General features: G+C 41.6%; 1 long non-coding RNA gene across 1 annotated transcript; it reads right to left on the bottom strand.

Annotated features, from left to right (window-relative positions):
* Positions 1 to 3,100: 3,100 nt before the first annotated feature.
* On the bottom strand, positions 3,101 to 12,443 carry LOC133258105 (uncharacterized). The gene is made up of 3 exons (XR_009739820.1): positions 12,370 to 12,443; positions 12,093 to 12,158; positions 3,101 to 3,390 (listed from the first exon to the last, which is right to left on the bottom strand). It is a non-coding gene; the product is annotated as an uncharacterized LOC133258105 (long non-coding RNA).
* Between the last annotated feature and the right edge of the window lie 1,799 nt (positions 12,444 to 14,242).

The following is a 14,242-nucleotide window of genomic DNA, read 5'->3' as shown; positions in this document are numbered from 1 at the left end:
CCTGGGTTTAGAACTAGCAGTCTATATGGTTTTGATATCTGAGCTCTTTCCAAAAATACTATAACCCATCTCCAGAAACAGTTACCAGAAGGAAGCTTTTCTGAGTGGCATACTTGGGGGACGAATATTTACAAACTGAGACATTCAAATAGAATTGATTGAGTTGTTAGTCAATTGGAAATCATGGCATAAGAGGAAAAGTTGAAATTACTGGAGTTAAATAAGCCAGTGAAAGGGCCGCTTGAGAATAAAATAACTTTCTTCAAATACCTGGAGAGCTGTCACACATAAGCCTGGACATACTCTTGTCTGTGGCATCAAAAATGGGTAATGGATGAAAGCTGAAAAAGGTGACCTTGACCCCTAGGAGGTCAGAACTTTCTGAAACAGCTTGCTTGGCAGTGTGATGGGAAAGGGATTGATCCGTGTGAGTAACAGAGATGTTTGCTTCTCAAGGATAATGAAGAGGAGATTACTGTATTAGGCAGAAGTTTGGGCTGGCTGGTCTCTGTGACATACTTCAATTCTGAGGTTACATAAATGTCAATTCACAACACCATGCCATGAATAAGTTGACCAGTCCTTCTCTTAGTGATGGGGGAAAACTAGACATGAAAATACTGAGTGCCTGAAAATGCTAAGTCTCGAAGACACTTGGCCTGTTTAACAGTTTCACAAATGATTGGCTTATATTGGCTTTTTTTTTTAATCACAGAAGAACATGAAAATTCCAGTAATTGATTTTCTCCAAAATTCTGTTTCTGAATTTGAAGAAAATTATGTTTCAGTTTTGGTAAAAGTCTAATATATTTTTAATAGATATGGAAGTTCTTCTGACTCCCATGTTTAATGGGTCACAAAGAACCTGGCAGAAGGTTTTCTAGGATGTAATGGGTGTAATTGAGTGGTGATAGGTTTTTAGAAAGGACTCAAGATATAGGTAATTCATTAAAGAAGAGAATAATTTTATCCGTGAACTCTGAATCAGCAATGTTGGTATATTAATATGCTATGTAATTGTTAATTACAATGCATTCTCTAACATAAATCCAATTATACCAACATCACTGATTCATATGCTGGTGAAGAATCTGCCTGCAATGTGGGAGACCTAGGTTTGATCCCTGGGTTGGGAAGATCCACTGGAGAAGGCAACGGCTACCCACTCCCATATTCTGGCCTAGAGAATTCCAGGGACTGTTTAGTCCATGGGATCGCAAAGAGCTGGACACAACTGAGCGACTTTCACTTTCACTGTGTTCACGACATTTTAAAAAGGGTAAAAGAGCAATGCCCTGAAAAACATTTAAAAAGTCTTGGCAAGAAGTCAGGTTTAATTAGACTGTGGGGGCTGCATAATTTGGAGGCAGGATTTTATTAAACTAAGAAAACTAGCCAGGGCCCTTCTCTGGGAAGTCTGTGGATGGTGGCGACACATTAACTCTTGTGACATTTATCATGTATTTGTGCATTTCATGAACACTTTGAACTCCTATGACTTGGTTCATCAACTCGAGGGACATACACGTGTGGTCACATCTTTTTCTCCTTTTACTCTATTGAACTTCCAGTGTCTTTCCTCTGATGAGGTGTCCAGATCAATGGATGATCAATAGGTCATTCTTGTTTTGAGACACCAGCAACTACCATCTTTTTTTTTTTTTTTTTTCTGAGACAGCGTCCTTTTGGGAATTGGCCTGTATTCCTAAGAGCACTCCCATCCATCATGGCAGGGAAACCATGGCTGGTTCAGGTTCCTGCACTAGCCCTGGGGTTCCCCTTGGTGGGACTCCAAAGACAGGACTTGAATTCTACTCTTCCCTATCTCCTATGTGGACTTCGAAATGTTGCTCTTCGTCTGCTGGCACTTCATTACACTCACAAGAATCCACTGAGTCCATGTGCCATGTCAGAGGGAGAAATCCACACGTCACCCATTTGTTCATCCTTTGCTTAGTTGCTCTGCTAATTCCTTCCTGTACCTCCAAGCTTCGCCCATCTTGGAAGAGGGAAGAGGCACACCTCACAAACCACTAAATTGAATTCTGTTTCAGGGACACAGGGCAGGAGCCAGGAAGAAATGTTTCCAGGGAGCCGGAATGGTGTGAGTCATAGACACGTTCCCAGCAAGGAGCCACCTCTGTGTGCTAAAGTATAAATTATCTTAGTGTGTATCTGTACTCCGCAGAGCCCAAGGCAGACTCTCAGAGAAGCACGGCTCCCAGTTTCTGTGCTCTGGCCATCACAGCTGGGACCAGGAAGGAAGATTCTATTCTTGTTCTGCTGCTCTGCTCAGTTGCTTCAGTTGTGCCCGACTTTTTGCGACCCCATGGACTGTAGCCCGCCAGGCTCCTCTGTCCACGGGATTTCCCAGGCAAGAATCCTGGAGTGGGTTGCCATTTCCTCCTCCAGGGGATCTTCCCAACCCAGAAATGGAACCCGAGTCTCCTGTGTTGCAGGTGGATTCTTTACCACTGAGCCACCCGGAAGCCCTCTATTCTCATAGAAAGAAAGAAAAGAAAGTGAAGTCACTCAGTTGTATCCAACTCTTTGAGACCCCATGGACTACTGCAGCCCGCCAGGCTCTTCTGTCCGTGGGATTCTCCAGGCAAGAATACTAGAGTGGGTTGCCATTCCCTTCTCCAGGGGAACTTCCCGACCCAGGGATCAAACCCGGGTCTCCCACATTACAGACAGACGCTTTACCGTCTGAGCCACCAAGGAAGCCACTTCTTATAGAAGAAACAATATTTGATGGAAACACAGGGAATGGGTCTTGAATATCTGTTATGCTGTTAATTTACAAGGAGTTTTTAAAAGACTCAATGTTGGTTTTGTTCACCAAAAACATAAAAGCTAATTCGTAATGTTTTCAGCAAAAATGGCTACAGATCAGATGGTCTCATATACTGTTCTGGATTGTCTCCTATTTAAATTACTTTCTTACTGCCAGTCACCGACCTTCAGAGATTGCTTTAACTCTGAAAAATAGCAGTGAACTACTCCATGGATGTGTTCAATAGCATTTAGAGAATTTAAAAAGTCAGCTTGCTAAGCTTGTTAGACTCCAATGTAAGCCAGTCTGTGTCCTGAGGGAATATCTTTATTTAGAGGACAATGGCTAATGTGAAATTATCACAGGTCTCAATTTGTGTTGGCTTTCTGTGTATCTTTTGCAGTTTACAGGTTCTTATCCACATGTGGCATATGCAACAGAAATCACTTCTAACTCATTTCAGACTGAATAATTGTCTTATGCAAATGACTTCAGACAATGACCTTTTTAAGGGATAATCTTCACTGTGTAGAATATACCATCCAGTTGTTGAGTGTATCTGAACATCCACTGGAGACAGAAAGCAAAGGTATCCATGGTCCATTTATCAGTCACTAGACAGATTTAAAAAATAAGGATGCAGTTATCAAAATGCTTAAAAATCCCAGAACATCATTTTATAAAACCATCTATATTTAAAATCTTCAAAAACAAAGTACTTAATGTTCTTTTTGGAGTGAGAAAAAGCCTCAGAACTTTGTTAAGTGATCGATACTATTCAATTTTATTCCTCCTCATTTTTCTTTACTTATTAAACATCTTGGAGCTTAAAAGAGATACTTGTGATTTGAATAGTGGGAGAAAGAAGACTGAGTTAAAGATGATTAGAGCAATAAATAAAGGAAAAAACCTCTTCATTTTGAAATAAGAAAGCAAATTCTACTATTTTTCTTGAGCCCTTCAAGGATGAAACGGTTTGACTGTCTCAGCAGGCATCCATAATTCATGAAAGGGATTCTGATTGATTTTCATGATCAGAAATTGATCTAATTTTATTGTTCACTTATGTTATAATTTAGGACTTTTCTAAGATAAATCATCCTCATGTTTAATTCTTTCTGTTTGAGATGACTACTTCACACAGATTTTTTTGTTGTTTTTTGGTATCACTTTCTTTTTCAAGGAGTGTACTGTATAATCATTGAACTCCTCTATAATTACACGGCAAAGACTATGTAAATACGTAATTATGTTCATGCAGATTACTTGATAATTATACTTCCAGTTACCAAGTAATGAACGGAATAATCATCATGCAACTTGCAGCGCTTAGACTTTCAGCTTGGTCTTTGTTTTAAAAAAGGGAGAGAACTAGATAATTACTCCATGGTTACTTGGCACTTACATTGTCAACAGTCGTGTATTTATGTTGCTATTACATGGTTATTTTTTACCTTGTAAAAGAAAGTGGGGCTGCCTTTTGAAAGAGGTCCTTTCCTCCTCTCTTTTCAATAGGAATTCCACGTCTCAAGCTGGTGAACAGCAGAGCTGAGCTGCTCTTTTGTAAATACTTTAATACCCGGAGTAGCACACGAGAAGGACTGGAAAGGTCTCTGAACTTTCTTTGCCAGGATAGAAGGCGAAAGAGAGAGGGAGAAAACCCACACACCTCCACGTCAAGTGCATCAGCGAAACACGAAACACATAGTTATCAGCCCTACGTCCAGGAGACTTGTTCCCTAACAACACTGATTTTCTGTGTGTTGGCTGAGCTCATCTGCAGCACCGTCATCCTGCTTCCTTTTCCCTGGAAAGTGCTTCCTCCGTTACTCCCAGAACCAGCTCTCTTTGGTCTCCTTGATCGCATCATTCCTTCCCAAACCCCTTGTGCACAACCTCTGCTTCTGGCTCTAACCCTGTGAACACACCGTTAGGTTAGTGTTGCTTATATTTTATTGGAGGAAGTCTTCACTCAGTGTCCTGAGTAAAAATCTGTCAGAAGGACTTCCCTGGTGGTCCAGGGTGAAGACCCTGCCTTCCAATGCAGGGGACATGGGTTCAATCCCCGATTGGGGAACTAAGATCCTGCCTGGCCAAGGGCAACGAAGCCTGTGCCCCACAGTTAGAGAGAAGCCTGCGTGTGCCCACTAAGCCCTAACGCAGCCAAAAGGAAAATAAATGAATTTAAAAAAATCCGTCAGAGCCTCTGTGATTGATGGCTTTCCATTTTACCTCCAGACTTATCACCAGAGCCTAGGCATAACTAGTTTATGAATATATTTATAATAAATTGGGCTTCCCTGGTGGCTTAGATGGTAAAGCATCTGTCTGCAATGTGGGAGACCCGGGTTTGAGCCCTGGGTTAGGAAGATCCCCTGGAGAAGGAAATGGCAACCCACTCCAGTGGAATTTTCTTGCCTGGAAAATTCCATGGACGGAGGAGCCTGGCAAGCTTAACGTTAATGGAAAGATAAATATGTATAGGTAGATAGAAAAATAGATGTATCATAGAGTAGTGGCACAGTGGTAATTAAACTGACTCACCAATCAGGAGATTTGGGTTCCATCGGTGAGTCTGGAAGATCCCCTGGAGAAGGGAATGGCAACCCACTCCAGTATTCTTGCCTAGAGAATCTCATGGACAGAGGAGCCTGGTGGGCTACAGTCCATGGCGTCGCAGAGTCTGACACGACTGAGTGACTGGACACACGCAGCACACACCCACACACACAGTAGATACACATACTGGGGGATGAATTCTCAAGTCCTTATCTTTTGCTATTTCACTGGGCTAGCTGTAGCTGAATCCAGTGACAAACATTTGCAATAGTTTTAGTAGAGTGATTTTAAAAAGTTTGTTCTTTCTTTTTGTCTGCTTTGTTTTTTTTTTTTTTTCTGTGGCATACTGTGTCTTTGACTTTGGGAGCTTAAAGAAAAGGAAAGAAAGAAAGAGAACTCGTTCAGTCATGTCTGACTCTTTGCAACTCCATGGACTGTAGCTGACCAGGCTCCTCCATCCATGGGATTTTCCAGCCAAGAATACGGGAGTGGATTGCCATTTCCTTCTCCAGGGGATCTTCCCAATCCAGGGATCTTATGGAGCTTGATGACGTTTCAAATAAAAATATAAGGCATTGGACTCAAACATTCAGATCATTGATCTGGCATTTGCTTAATACTCATTATATTCAATGCACTGTGATCAGCACAGAGGAGATTCAAAGATAAACAAGCAATTTTTTCTATGTTTAATAACAGAAATTCCATTTGGGGAAGGAAGAGCACCCATTTTTAAGTGGACTTTAAAATAAAGCAGAAGAAACTAAGAACTATGATATAAAGTAACAGAACTGTGAATACTGCTTTCCCTATGATTTCAAGCAATTTATATCTCACTACCTTTATGTTTCCAGAGCAAATTGGCCCATGACTGCTCACATAAATTAACCTCTCATTTTGCATGACCTATATGTTGGAAGTTCAGAATTAACTTTGCTAATTCCAAAAATTACAAAAATACTGTGTATGGTGCTTCTGTGCTTGCAAGCATTAAGTGAAAATAGCCTTCTTTTTTGGTTCTTCAGGGAATGTGATCTTCTTAAAAAAAAAAACAACTAACCTCTCTACAGTTGGAAAGATGATTTTATAATGTAATAAAGATGAATTTATAATGTATGAATCTTGCTAGAATCTTTCACTTAGTGTTCAAACTCAAATTCATTAATGGCATCTATAGGTGTCAAATGATTTTTATCTCATATTTAAAAATAATCAAATTAAACTAAAGCTGAGAATTTTGTGTGAATTAAAAGATAGAAGAAAAAAGACCCCAATAGATGTCAGAAACTCTATATAAAGACTGCATTTAATTAATTAATAACTAGCCACCTGAAAAGGACAACTAGATCTCTATATTGCTTGTTACAGCAATATAAATTAATAAAACCCTAAATATTGAATGTTGAAAGAAATATAAAATAGCTGAAAAAAATATGTGAAGGAACAAATACTAGAGTGGGAAAATCCTATTAACTATGACCATAGCAGAAAGATGAATATGTTTGATTACACAAATACTAAAAATTTATTCATAGCACAAAATGAATTAATTTTCTCAATATATAGAAGTCTTATAATTCAATACAAGATTAACAATGTGAAGGGTCAAATAAGTTAATTCACACAGAAAAGAAAAAAACACACCAAAAAAAAAAAAACCTATCAAAGCTGCAAAAAAAGATGCTTCAAAGCCAGCCACAGCTGAAAATATACAGACTAAAACATCTGGACTGGATAACACACTTGGAGAACCCAGTCATTTCTGAGCACTGGGTTGGCCCGCACTGTGATTGGAATCATCTCGCAGCTTGTCAGTCTCAGGGTGGTGAGAGTTTTTACGGTGGCATCTCATTTCCAAGGAGAAGAAGCATCTAGTTCCCTCAAAAGCTTCAGCCCAGAAAAGGATTTGGTGTTCTTCTGCCATGTTTAATTGGCTAACACAGTGATAGGACCAGCCCTGATTCAAGGGGATGGAGAAACAGCCTCCACTTGTTTATGAGAGGGGTGTGTGTGTGTGTGTGTGTGTGATTAGTCGCTCAGTCATGTCTGACTCTTTGCAACCCTATGGACTGTAGCCCGCCAGGCTCCTCTGTCCATGGGATTCTCCAGGTAAGAGTGCTGGTGTGGGTTGCCATGCTCTCCTCCAGGGTAATCTTTCCAACCCATTGGTCAAACCCAGATTTCCTGCATTGCAGTGTGATTCTTTACCGTCTGAGCCATCTTTAATCCATGAACATTTGGACCCTGGCAGGCTGCAGTCCCCTGTAATGAAAAGGACATCTTTTTTGGGTGTTAGTTCTAAAAGGTCTTGTAGGTCTTCATAGAACCATTCAACTTCAGCTTCTTCAGCGTTACTGGTTAGGGCATAGACTTGGATTACTGTGATATTGAATGGTTTGCCTTGGAAACAAACAGAAATCATTCTGTCATTTTTGAGATTGCATCCAAGTACTGCATTACGGAATCTTCTGTTGACCATGATGGCTACTCCATTTCTTCTAAGGGATTCCTGCCCACGGTAGTAGATATAATGGTCATCTGAGTTAAATTCACCCATTCCAGTCCATTTGAGTTCGCTGATTCCTAGAATGTTGACATTCACTCTTGCCATCTCTTGTTTGACCACTTCCAATTTACCTTGATTGATGGACCTGACATTCCAGGTTCCTATGCAATATTGCTCTTTACAGCATCGGACCTTGCTTCTATCATCAGTCACATCCACAGCTGGGTATTGTTTTTGCTTTGGCTCCACCCCTTCATTCTTTCTGGAGTTATTTCTCCAGTGATCTCCAGTAGCATATTGGGCACCTACTGACCTGGGGAGTTCCTCTTTCAGTATCCTATCATTTTGCCTTTTCATACTGTTCATGGGGTTCTCAAGGCAAGAATACTGAAGTGGTTTGCCATTCCCTTCTCCAGTGGACCACATTCTGTCAGATCTCTCCACCATGACCCGCCCATCTTGGGTTGCCCCACGGGCATGGCTTAGTTTCATTGAATTAGACAAGGCTGTGGTCCTAGTGTGATTAGATTGACTAGTTTCCTGTGAGTATGGTTTCAGTGTGTCTGCCCTCTGATGCCTTCTTGCAACACCTACTGTCTTGCTTGGGTTTCTCTTACCTTGGGAGTGGGGTATCTCTTCACAGCTGCTCGAGAAAAGTGCAGCTGCTGCTCCTTACATTGGATGAGGGGTATCTCCTCACCACCACCCTTCCTGACCTTCAACGTGGGATAGCTCCTCTAGGCCCTCCTGCACCTGCACAGCCACCGCTCCTTGGATGTGGATGCAAAAGTAGGAAGTCAAGAAACACCTGGAGTAACAGGCAAATTTGGCCTTGGGATACGGAATGAAGCAGGGCAAAGACTAATAGAGTTTTGCCAAGAAAATGCACTGGTCATAGCAAACACCCTCTTCCAACAACACAAGAGAAGACTCTACACATGGACATCACCAGATGGTCAACACCGAAATCAGATTTATTATGTTCTTTGCAGCCAAAGATGGAGAAGCTCTATACAGTCAACAAAAACAAGACCAGGAGCTGACTGGCTCAGATCATGAACTCCTTATTACCAAATTCAGACTTAAATTGAAGAAAGTAGGGAAAACCACTAGACCATTCAGGTATGACCTAAATAAAATCCCTTATGATTATACACTAGAAGTGAGAAATAGATTTAAGGGCCTAGATCTGATAGATAGAGTGCCTGATGAACTATGGAATGCGGTTCATGACACTGTACAGGAGACAGGGATCAAGACCATTCCCATGGAAAAGAAATGCAAAATGGCTGTCTGGGGAGGCCTTACAAATAGCTATGAAAAGAAGAGAAGCAAAAAGCAAAGGAGAAAAGGAAAGATACAAGCATCTGAATGCAGAGTTCCAAAGAATAGCAAGGAGAGATAAGAAAGCCTTCCTCAGCAATCAATGCAAAGAAATAGAGGAAAACAACAGAATGGGAAAGACTAGAGATCTCTTCAAGAAAATTAGAGATACCAAGGGAACATATCATGCAAAGATGGGCTCAATAAAGGACAGAAATGGTATGGACCTAACAGAAACAGAGGATATTAAGAAGAGGTGGCAAGAATACACAGAAGAACTGTACAAAAAAGATCTTCACGACCCAGATAATCATGATGATGTGATCACTGACCTAGAGCCAGACATCCTGGAATGTGAAGTCAAGTGGGCCTTAGAAAGCATCACTACGAACAAAGCTAGTGGAGGTGATAGAATTCCAGTTGAGCTATTTCAAATCCTGAAAGATGATGCTGTGAAAGTACTGCACTCAATATGCCAGCAAATTTGGAAAACTCAGCAGTGGCCACAGGACTGGAAAAGCTCAGTTTTCATTCCAATCCCAAAGAAAGGCAATGCCAAAGAATGCTCAAACTACCGCACAATTGCACTCATCTCACATGCTAGTAAAGTAATGCTCAAAATTCTCCAAGCCAGGCTTCAGCAGTACGTGAACTGTGAACTTCCTGATGTTCAAGCTGGTTTTAGAAAAGGCAGAGGAACCAGAGACCAAATTGCCAACATCTGCTGGATCATGGAAAAAGCAAGAGAGTTCCAGAAAAACCTCTATTTCTGCTTTATTGACTATGCCACAGCCTTTGCCTGTGTGGATCACAATAAACTGTGGAAAATTCTGAAAGAGATGGGAATACCAGACCACCTGACCTGCCTCTTGAGAAATCTGTATGCAGGTCAGGAAGCAACAGTTAGAACTGGATATGGAACAACAAACTGGTTCCAAATAGGAAAAGAAGTATGTCAAGGCTGTATATTGTCACCCTGCTTATTTAACTTATATGCAGAGTACATCATGAGAAACGCTGGACTAGAAGAAGCACAAGCTGGAATCAAGATTGCCGGGAGAAATATCAATAACCTCAGATATGCAGATGACACCACCCTTATGGCAGAAAGTGAAGAGGAACTAAAAAGCCTCTTGATGAAAGTGAAAGAGGAGAGTGAAAAAGTTGGGTTAAAGCTCAACATTCAGAAAATGAAGATCATGGCATCCAGTCCCACCACTTCGTGGGAAATAGATGGGGAAACAGTGGAAACAGTGTCAGACTTTATTTTTTGGGGCTCCAAAATCACTGCAGATGGTGACTGCAGCCGTGAAATTAAAAGATGCTTACTGCTTGGAAGGAAAGTTATGACCAACCTAGATAGCATATTCAAAAGCAGAGACATTACTTTGCCAACAAAGGTTCATCTAGTCAAGGCTATGGTTTTTCCTGTGGTCATGTATGGATGTGAGAGTTGGACTGTGAAGAAGGTTGAGTGCCAAAGAATTGATGCTTTTGAACTGTGTTGTTGGAGAAGACTCTTGGGTCCCTTGGACTGAAAGAAGTTCCAACCAGTCCATTCTGAAGAAGATCAGCCCTGGGATTTCTTTGGAAGGAATGATGCTGAAGGTGAAACTCCAGTACTTTGGCCACCTCATGCGAAGAGTTGACTCATTGGAAAAGACTCTGATGCTGGGAGGGATTGGGGGCAGGAGGAGAAGGGGACGATAGAAGATGAGATGGCTGGATGGCATCACGGACTTGATGGATGTGAGTCTGAGCGAACTCTGGGAGTTGGTGATGGACAGGGAGGCCTGTTGTGCTGCGATTCATGGGGTCATGAAGAGTCGGACACGACTGAGCGACTGAGCTGAACTGAACTGAGGCTGCAGTCCACAAGGTTACAGAGAGTCAGAAAGGACTTAGCAGCTGAACAACAACAATCTTTAATCCTCTTTCCCTCCCTACGTGTGTATATGTCTATTTATGTTAGTTCTCTTTAGCATCTTTAGCAATGAGTCTGGGGGAACATTTGGGATTAAAAGGATGCTTGGTTTACACTTTATTCTCTTTTACATTCTTTGAACTTTTTTTTTTGGCAGTATGTATGTTAATTTTTTTAAAGATAATTTATCTCTGGTGCTGTGGAAAGCTCTTCAAGTGGTATTATAAAGTGTAAAAAAGCAAAATGCGGAACAAGGTATCAATATATAGAAGTTTTGTGTTTAACAAGGTATGGATGCTGACACCTCACTTGGGTGCGTGTGTGTGTAACTGTATGACCTGCTGTGAACGCACACACTTCCAAGCAAAAGCACTAAGCAAAGTTGTGTGGGAAAAACGGGTAAAGAAGAGCCGGGCATTCTCAGTTGAAAGCATCACCAGGAGGTAGGCAGCGGGTTAGGTCCTCACCACGTGGAAGGTCGTGGGCGCTTCGGGGAAACTCCAGCTGTGCTGCAAAGACCAACGCGCCTGTATCTTCCTATGCTGAGCTGCTCCGTGCACACCGCGGAGGCTGATAAGAGCTCAGGACCCGGGCTGGACTCAGAGCTACAACTCCTGTGGAAGGCAGGGACCCAACCCGCGGAGGCACTCGGGCATTTTTTTCCTACAAAAACGTTAAGCCTTTTATCTCACTCACCCGGAATTTAAACTTCTGTCTCACAGTTAATTCTACTGTCTGTTTCTGGTTTAAGAAGCAAATTCAGGTCTAGCCCAGATTCCTGAGAAATCCAGGTTGTAAAAGCCAGTGATGAGCAAGGCGTTCTCATCTCTGTGGATCCAGCCTACAGCCGCGCGATGGGCCATGAGGTCAATCTGATTGGCTGAACCATCCCGCGGTCCCCCTTTCCCTCCCTCACCGGTGGTCCCAGACGCCCGGGCAGTATCTTGGAGAGGGACTTTGCTTTAGATCAAAGATGGAAGGTGGTTATGGAATGTCATGCTTACCGGGAGTCATAAAGCTCTGGTGCTTCTGCAGGACTCACGGAAATCCTCTGAGTATTTAGGTTCAGCCTGAAAAAAAAATAAAAATAAAAACTCAAAACTTGGCAACTTGTCTCTGCATCTTCTGCTGTTGAATGACTCAACATTTCTCTGGCGACATAGAGATTTCAAAATACAGTCCCCACTCTCAGCACCGTTTATCTCTACTCTTGTTCTTATCTCTTCCCCCTCTGCTGTGAGTCTTCCTATGACAGCTAAGAATTTACTGTTCACTTGGAACCTTCAAATTCTGGGAAATGAGAAGACCATCTTCTTTGAAGAGCTCAGAGTAAAAGATCTTGAGATTATTAGAGCTTCTCCTCACAGATGGCATAAGATAAACTATGGAATTGATGGCGTCATGAAATTCTTTCCTTTGTCCTTTCAAATGCTTTGGATTGCTGAACTCTCCAGTAAATACTGATGAGTGAGATGGGATTATTCTAAGATGCTACAGAACCTTAGCAAAGGTGGAATATCCTAGAACGTTAATCCCTGAGTTCTTAGCCAGGGATCTATTATGGGCCACGCTGAGTTTGTAAGTCTTCTACAAAAATGTGTCAAGTGTATATTGGTGGTTACATGTAACTTTTTGAAAAGGAGATTGATAATTTTTGCTAACTTCTTTCGAGGAAAACTGCCCCACTTAGGTGGTACTTTTAAGGTAGAAAGTGCTGTGTTGTATGAAATCATTATTTCCTTTTTTGTGCAATTCAGTTGGTATGGAGTGTGATTTCTTGTTGTGGGAACTATTTAGTGTTGTTAGTTAACAGACCAATCGCATCTGATGGAACTCAGACATGAGAAAATTCATGCTTCACGTCTAGGAGCAACTTGAATGTGAAACACAGGATGGTGCTTAGCTGGGCACATTACTTAGGGTGGTTGTTGTCTGGTTTTTCCACGTTTTTCCAAACTTTAGAAACCCATTGTGTTTCAGAAGTTTCTTCCTTTCAGTTTAAAAACAGAGTTTTTTTTCACTGGTGGTTGAACTAAGTGATACTATTTTTTTTTTTAATTGAAGTGTAATTGAGTTACTATGTTGTGTTAGTTTCTGATAGACAGCAAAGTGATGTTACATACGTGTGTGGATATATATATGTATATATGCATATACATCATCCTTTTCAGATTCTTTTCCATTACAGGGGATTACAAGATAATGAATTCCCTGTGCAGCTCTGTAGGGCTTTATTGCTTATCTGTTTTTTCAATAAGAGCTTGTATCTGCTAACCCAGAACTCTGAATTTATCCCTTCCCACCTCTTTCCCCTTTGGTAACCATAGGTTTGTTTTCTATGTCTGTGAGTCTGTTTCTCTTTTGGGTTTAAGTTCATTTGTATGTTTTTTTAGATTCTACTTATAGGTGACACTGGGGGCTTCCCTGGTGGCTCAGGCGGTAAAGAATCTGCCTGCAGTGCAGGAGGCCCAGGTTCAATCCCTGGATCAGGAAGATCCCCTGGAGAAGGTAATGACAACCCACTCCAGCATTCTTGTCTGGGAAATCCCATGGACAGAGGAGCCTGGTGGGCTACAGTCCATATGGTTGCAAAGAGCTGGACATGCCTGAGCGACTAACACTTTGACTTGAACACTGTAGATGACTCCAATGTACTGAGTGTCCCCGGTGGGGCCCTGATGCATTTATGTTAAAGCAGTAAAAGTGCTTTGGAAACTGTTCAGGGGAGCATTGTATTCCACGGTTTGATTTACAGTTTTGGTTTCATCTGTCTTAAGAACCGATGACATTTGGCCAGAAACAAAATGACCTGTATTTAATGCCGATAAAGGGCTATTCAAGTACCATGCACACACCAAACACAAAAATGTACCGTTCCAGCCAGAAGTGCCTTTTCCGAGCTGACTCACAGAATGACTTTGTCAGCATCATGATGAGCCTATCTAGTTTCCGCACATTTCTGTGCTCCTCTGATGTCCCTGGAGAGAACTCTGCCCTTCCCTGAGTGAATTCACATTTGTGGTTTGTTTAATGATAATATCTTGAGATGGATAGGGCAGGTAGCAGGACTCTCATCTTATGGATGAGTAAACCAATTCTTAGGGTAAATGATCAGCCAAGATTGCATGGATACTAACTGCCTGGCGATCAGGTC

The sequence above is a fragment of the Bos javanicus genome, chromosome 12 (assembly GCF_032452875.1).
Source record: "Bos javanicus breed banteng chromosome 12, ARS-OSU_banteng_1.0, whole genome shotgun sequence".
In the NCBI taxonomy this organism is placed as follows: domain Eukaryota; kingdom Metazoa; phylum Chordata; class Mammalia; order Artiodactyla; family Bovidae; genus Bos; species Bos javanicus.
This window is presented reverse-complemented; position numbering and strand designations above follow the sequence as displayed.